Genomic DNA, 7,942 nt, shown 5'->3' with positions numbered 1-7,942 from the left:
CAACATTTTTTACATTTACATTTTAGTCATTTAGCAGACGCTCTTATCCAGAGCGACTTACAGTTAGTGAATACATATTTTTTTAATATATTTTTTTATACTGGCCCCCGTGGGAATCGAACCCACAACCCTGGCGTTGCAAACGCCATGCTCTATCAACTGAGCTACATCCCTGCCGGCCATTCCCTCCCCTACCCTGGACGACGCTGGGCCAATTGTGCGCCGCCCCATGAGTCTCCCGGTCGCGGCCGGCTGCGACAGAGCCTGGATTCGAACCAGGATCTCTAGTGGCACAGTTAGCACTGCGATGCAGTGCCTTAGACCACTGCGCCACTCAGGAGTTAGCATCAACAGATAGCATCAATAGGTAGCATCAACAGATAGTATCAACAGATAGCATCAATAGGTGGACTCAACAGATAGCATCAGTAGATAGCATCAACAGAGAGCATCAACAGAGAGCATCAGCTATACAACATGGTACCATGACAGCATCTAGTTATCAGATTCATCCAAACACTATGTTGAAGTAGATTGTCCTCCATTCCCTGCCTCTTCCCACAGCGTGGTGGATTCACACACACACACACACACACATACACACACACACACACGCACACATACTCACACATTCCTCATAGACCCCCTGCCAGGCTCATGAATGTTAAAGCAAGAGCAGCCGCCCAAACTGTTTGATGGGGGGTCGACTAGTTGTTTATTTTGGATGCCAGTATATCCGATCTACGTCTGAGGAAATCTGTTATAGGGGCTTGAAGTGGAAGTCAACAAGGAATAGAAATAGCAATGCATCGGAATTGTGTTCAGTACAGTGAGATAACGTAGCGTAGCATTTTCACCATTACCAGAAGCAGCTGCTCTTTCTCGGTTTTCTAATGTTATGGAGACTGGACGTTCTAATTAACTGGTGTTTGTTGTTGCTCGATGCAGAGCCTAAAACCTGAAAGGGAGAAAAAGGGAGTCGCAGCTTCCCAGAGTTGTAATGATTGCAGTGCAGGTGCCTGGGAGATGCCCTTGAGAATGCGGTGCAAGCGAGAACTTTAAAAAAAGATTGCAGTGTCTGCATCCTGGAAGTTAGAGCTGAGAGACACTGCATACAAAGGCATTCATTATTTCCCAATGGATAAATGACCCAAGATCAGCGTCTACTGGCAACTTCACCCTACACCGAGCCAAATACTTGTCAAGGCTGACACAACATCTCAAGAGACGGTCGAAGTTTGAGGACAAACGAGCGCCACTGAAACAAAGTACATCAACACAGACTAGTGCTGTCACGCCTCATTATTTAGAAAGGCAGGGTATTGACAGGAAGGCAGCTACTCTGTGACTAACTGCCCCAGCTCAGATCGATGCCGAGTCATGAATGATGGCTAATATGGCCGCCGCCAAACACAGAGCAGTGACAAAACATCATCCCAGTGAGTTTGTCTGGCAACAAGTGTTGATTTTCTTGCAGGGTTATGGTGTCCATATTAGGATAGAGTCACACATCCGTGGAAGTGACTCAGACACAACTTCCGTGGATGTGGAACTGTCCTAATATGGATACCGTACCGGGCTGTGTTTCTCCATCACAAGGATAAACAAACAGAATGATCATTAGCCCAACGATAGTAAGACTCATTGTATTATCATCAGATGATGATGTGTTTTGTGTGTTAAGCAGTGGAGGGGCCGCCTGAGTTTCTAAAGCAAGAGATTCCTTATTGTTGATACTGTATTGCCGGGTGGTTCAGAGATGTAGTGGCAGTTCTGTGGTGGTTGTATTGTAATAGAGGCTTGTTGTGGCCAGCCTTTTTCTGGACAGTTCTGTGGTGGTTTTATTGTAATAGAGGCTTGTTGTGGCCAGCCTTTTTCTGGACAGTTCCGTGGTGGTTGTATGGTAATATAGGCTTGTTGTGGCCAGCCTTTTTCTGGATAGTTCTGTGGTGGTTGTATTGTAATAGAGGCTTGTTGTGGCCAGTCTTTTTCTGGACAGTTCTGTTGTGGTTGTATTGTAATAGAGGCTTGTTGTGGCCAGACTTTTTCTCGACAGTTCTGTGGTGGTTGTATTGTAATAGAGGCTTGTTGTGGCCAGCCTTTCTCTGGGAAGTGCTGTGTGATATGAAATCTTGGGTCTAAAATGAATATTACCTGGGAAAATTGGATTTAGTCTTGATGAGTATTTTTTTATAGAATGAATGAAGGTCACATTATTGATAATTCAATTGACTGCCGCACTGCCCGGCTCTGTTGTGGATTATACAAATGTAATCATATTAAATGATGCATGTTATTGCATAATTACAGTGATAAAAGTTTTATGAATCTACATGGGCCTCGGTTGTTTCGATCAAAGACACCGATCATGAATTCCGTAAACAAGATATCCAGAATTTACAGAAGAATGACTAGAGATGAAGTTTGAAGATGATCATGGATAGATTGTGTGCTGTCATATTGTAATGCCTAACCCCTAACTCATTCACCATGAATACTGCTGTAGCACAGTTGAAGAAAATGCATACATGGTAGAGTAGTCCATATAGACATATTGATCTGTAGTTTACACCTTATTATAACTGATCCAATCCTCACACATATTTCCTGGGTGCCCACAGTAATTATGTTTTTTGAATGAATGAATGAGTGAACTGTATTGATCCCCATGGAGAATTTGATTTGTCACAAGCATAAGACACACAGGTACAATAGAGACGCACCTCTTTAATCTGGTGCCTCACACAGAGAGGTTCAATACCATTATCCTAGAGAGGAGAGGATCCAGGCTGTGCTGTGCCAGTGTGCCAGTACAGGGGATCAGACCCAGCGTGGGGGGTAGGGGGTAGGGGGCTGGGGGCTGGGGGTAGGGGCTGGGGGCTGCAGCTGGATCCTCCCGGGGTAGCCTTGCAGTGGTAGCGGCAGTGGTGGCGCCAGCAAGCGTGCCACAGATGGCTGGGGTAGACAGCTGGGTGACCCCGAGGATGCCAGATGGTGCCAGCCACCCCATTTGAGCCAGGCTGGCTGCCAAGCATTGTGGGAAGCATAAAGTAGTGTCTCTCTGGCTCTTGGGCAGTGAGACAAAGTGATACAGTAGCTGTTGTCTTGTTTCTCTGGAAGATGCAGAGCGGTTCTATCCATACTGTGACTGCCATGTTTGTAATCTTCAGCCTTGAGGCGGCAGAAGACAGAATAGTCTGTCTGTCTAATCCACACCAGGAAAAATGGCGAGGACTGTGCATGGCATGCTGCTGTCATCTGGACTGGCTGCGTTGTCCTGTAGTCAGCAGCTTGTGTTGTTGGACTGAGCTCATGTGGTGTTGTTTTGGTTGGCCCCTGACCGGCACTGCTGGCTGGTAAAAGCCGTCTGCACTGCAGCAGCAGCCAAGCCCTGTCTTGTGCCAACCAAGCCGGGCAGAGGAGCAGTGACGTGCCGCTGTCTATTTCCTCAAGGCAAGTCTCATTCCCAGCATCTGCAAGGTAACTCTATTTCATTGAGTTGAACACTGTTGAATTCGATTCCACTGACAGTGACAGGCATTATGTTTATCAAATACTTGGTTTTCAAGGCCAAATCTAAAAATGACGTATTGAAACAATGTAAATCACATTGCCCTCTAAAGCGAATGCTCATAATGACTCCTACTTAGTCTGAATCCCCATCAGACTCATCCCGCGGTTAGGAAACGAGCCTTATGAATAATGTCTAGAGTTGAATCTATATAGACAGCCTGCCTGCCTGTATTCCTGCCAGCCTCACCTATTATACATGAGCTCATTTCCAGTCAAGGCTTTTTAGACTAACAGCACACAGTTTGCTCACTCTTCATCCAGGGAAGGGGTTCTGTTGTTGTCTCTCATCCTGAGGCTACTAGATTGATCCCCCTTTCTCTCCATCCTGCTGCAATTAACCCCTCGTGGTCCAGCGTTGGCTCTTATTGGTCTGCGGGGCGTCTCTTGGCGATTAAGTGGGTGGCAGGCGGATCCTGGCGGGAGGGAGGGGAAGAGAGGGAGAGGAAGGGGAGGAGGGGTTGTGCGAAGCGGTGAGGTAGCTGTCCCTCCACTCTCTGTCACTATCCGAGTGCAGTCGTGTCACAGCTAGCTGAACAGCCAGCCAGGGCAGGTGGGCTGGGCTCCTGACTCTAGCTAGGGCGCGGTAGTCAGTCAGCCAGCCAGGGAAGGAGCCAGGCAGGGAAGGAGAGCCACAGCCAGCCAGCCAGACGGTCCCTGACAACAGGCAGGCTACAACAGACAGCCATAATCCATCCTTCCCAGAGAGGTGAGTGGGAGTCAGCTGGCTCCAACGCTTCACCCCCCCCAACCCTCTTCTCTCACACACACGCACACACTATTGATTGCTGTTCATTTGGTGTGCTCTCCCAGATCAGTAGGGTATGACTTATACTGACGGGACAGTTTACAGTTTGGCTTTGGGGACTTTTCTCAGAGTCAAGGGGCTAAGTTGGATGAGCTTGCTGGTTAAGAGAGGGGGAAAACATTGATTAGGGTAATTTAGCACGGCACGGCATGTTTTCTGATGTGTAATTGCGAGAGCCTCGGGGCTCAATAGCATTAGGCTAGGATTATAGGATAGATCAACACGCCTAGAGCACTTGGCAGTTTCTTTGAAAGCGGCTCCATTATGGCGTCGACGTGTGTCTCACACTTCACTATCACCCTACACTGCTCTAAACCGTGTTCAACGTTTTGACCTCTTTGTTTTGAGGTGGAATTGGTGTCACAAATTGATCCTGAGTGTATTTCATGGTATTAAGCGAATGGGTGTCATCTTGAAAATGACTGTTTAGCTCTTTGGCGTTGTCCTCTAACGTTTTATGGATTCTTCTGAAGGAACTGTGATGATGTCCTTAAATTATATGTAGTCACTTTCAATTTAGTATTAAAGACAAACCATTTATGAAAACACCTCAGGGCAAACTCCACCTCTCAACAGATACTCTGTGGCTGCATTTAGAAATAAACATTTATTTACAGAAGACTCCAAATGAAAGAACTGTATGGATGAATTTGCTTGTCATTGTGTTGAGAAATGAGTGTTGTGTGAGTCTGGCTGATGTGTGGGAGTTTTGGTCGCTGTTACACAAGAAGTCCTCAGAGAAAGGGTCACATGCTACTGTCAATGCCGGTCACACCTACACAACACCACAAGGTACTCTTCTGAAAATACATTGATTATTCCATTCCTCTGTCCATCTCTGTATTACAGAGTCTTTACAGTCATCCGTTCTACACGCTGCAAATAGCATTGAAATCGTATGGTTTTTTTCTCCCTTCGCCGAGCAACACTTACAGCATTGAATATTGCATGAGTTGCTGTTTTGCATGGTTGAGAGGAGCTGTTTCATTGCACTCTCTGTTTGGGAATGTCACGCCCTGGCTCTGTGGACTCTTTTATGTTGAGTCAGGGTGTTAGTTTCTATGTTGTAGTTTTCTAGGTTTCTGTTCTAGATCGTTGTATTTCTATGTTGGCCAGGGTGGTTCCCAATCAGAGGCAGCTGATTCTTGTTGTCTCTGATTGGAAACCATACTTAGGCAGCCTGTTGGCACTTTTGTATTGTGGGATCTTGTTCCGAAAGGTTTTGTGTTTAACCCAGGACTTCACGTATCGTTTGTTGTTTTTGTTCGTGAGTGTACTTAATAAAGAATGTACGCCTATCACGCTGCGCCTTGGTCCGCATCATGTGTCAACGAACGTGACAGGGAAGTACGTGCCACAATGCACAGTATTAACTAGACACTGCCATTGTTATTAAACCTGAGGGAAATCTAGCACGTGTCAAGAGAAAAGGCTTCTGGGTTTACAGGAAGTTGAACAGAGTCTTCAGTATGTATTGTAACTTTCCTGAAGCTTATTTTCTGGATATTATATATATATATAGTACCAGTCGAAAGTTTGGACACCCCTACTTATTCAAGGATTTTTCTTTATTTTTACTATTTTCTACATTGTAGAATAATATTGAAGACATCAAAACTATGAAAAAACATATGGAATCATGTAGTAACCAAAATATTGTTAAACAAATCAAAATATATTTGAGATTCTTCAAATAGCCACCCTGACAGCTTTGCACACTCTTGGCATTCTCTCAACCAGCTTCACCTGGAATGCTTTTCCAACAGTCTTGAAGGAGTTCCCACATATGCTGAGCACTTGTTGGCTGCTTTTCCTTCACTCTGCCGTCTGACTCATCCCAAACCATCTCAATCGGGGGATTGTGGAGGCTATCTGATGCAGCACTCCATCACTCTCCTTCTTGGTAAAATAGCTCTTACACAGCCTAGAGGTGTGTTGGGTCATTGTCCTGTTGAAAAACAAATGATAGCCCAAACCAGATGGGATGGCGTATCGCTGCAGAATGCTGTGGTAGCCATGCTGGTTAAGTGTGCCTTGAATTCTAAATAAATCACAGACAGTGTCACCAGCAAAGCACCCCCACACCATAACACCTCCTCCATGCTTTACGGTGGGAACTACACATGCGGAGATCATCCGTTCACCCACACGCGTCTCACAAAGACACGGCAGTTGGAACCAAAAATCTCCAATTTGGACTCCAGACCAAAGGACAAATTTCCACCGGTCTAATGTCCATTGCTCGTGTTTCTTGGCCCAAGCAGGTCTCTTCTTATTATTGGTGTCCTTTAGTAGTGGTTTCTTTGCAGCAATTCGACCATGAAGGCCTGATTCACACAGTCTCCTCTGAACAGTTGATGTTGAGATGTGTCTGTGACTTGAACTCTGTGAAACATTTATTTGGGCTGCAATTTCTGAGGCTGGTAACTCTAATGAACTTATCCTCTGCAGCAGAGGTAACTCTGGGTCTTCCATTCCTGTGGCGGTCCTCATGAGAGCCAGTTTCATCATAGCACTTGATGGTTTTTGCGACTGCACTTTAAGAAACGTTCAAAGTTCTTGAAATTCTCTGTATTGATTGACTTTCATGTCTTAAAGTAATGATGGGCTGTCGTTTCTCTTTGCTTATTTGAGATGTTCTTGCCATAATATGGACTTGGTCTTTTACCAAATAGGGCTATCTTCTGTATACCCCCCTTACCTTGTCACAACACAACTGATTGGCTGACACAAATTAACTTTTAAGAAGGCACACCTGTTAATTGAAATGCATTCCAGGTGACTACCTCATGAAGCTGGTTGAGAGAATGCCAAGAGTGTGCAAAGCTGTCATCAAGGCAAAGGGTGTCTATTTGAAGAATCTCATATATAAAATATATTTTGATTTGTTTAACACTTTTTTGGTTACTACATGATTCCATATGTGTTATTTCATAGTTTTGATGTCTTCACTATTATTCTACAATGTAGAAAATAGTAAAAAATAAAGAAAAACCCTTGAATGAGTAGGTGTTCTAAAACTTTTGACCGGTAGTGTACACGTTCTTGTTTATTGAAGAGCTTGAGACTCAAACACTGCCTATGCTGTTAGTGTTGATCCAGCTTCAGGGCTGTGAGCACTGTCTGGGGCCGGGCCCCGAGAGATATGGAGAGGCCCCTAGCTTGTGTTGCCCATCCGCAGCTCTGAGGGACAGACTCGCTGCCTGTAGGAGACATCACCGATGATTCTGTCAGGAGCTGATGCCTAGGGATGCACCACTATTAAATATTCAGCCAATACAGGCATGCTCTCAGGACAGCCCTCCGGGGTCCTCCTGTAAACTCTATTGGTCTGGCCTAGGCTGCACTAAGCTAGGCTGAGGAGGGAGAGGAGTTGAACACCTTTAGGTAGTGCTGTAGTACTGTAGGGTTACTTTACCTGAACTGTATATTAGGTATTACTGTAGTGCATGGGTGGGTCTATTCGTTTATCAATATAAACAAGGAATTCGCCCCTGTCCTCACGTGCTTCATAACAATGTATTGACAATGTAATCATACCCGGTTTAAGTAACTCACTTTTAT

At 45.2% G+C, this 7,942-nt stretch overlaps 1 protein-coding gene across 1 annotated transcript in view; it reads left to right on the top strand.

Annotated features, from left to right (window-relative positions):
* Positions 1-4,182: 4,182 nt before the first annotated feature.
* LOC123483956 (neuron navigator 3-like) overlaps positions 4,183-7,942 on the top strand; it is a 59,100-nt gene continuing 55,340 nt past the window's right edge. The window contains exon 1 of the mRNA XM_045213896.1: positions 4,183-4,279. The gene's annotated coding sequence lies outside the window, so the exon portion shown is untranslated. The remainder of the gene's footprint in view (positions 4,280-7,942) is intronic.

This window comes from Coregonus clupeaformis, unplaced genomic scaffold (assembly GCF_020615455.1).
Source record: "Coregonus clupeaformis isolate EN_2021a unplaced genomic scaffold, ASM2061545v1 scaf0169, whole genome shotgun sequence".
Lineage (NCBI taxonomy): Eukaryota > Metazoa > Chordata > Actinopteri > Salmoniformes > Salmonidae > Coregonus > Coregonus clupeaformis.
Note: the sequence above shows the minus strand (reverse complement) of the source record. Positions and strands in the feature narration are given on the sequence as shown.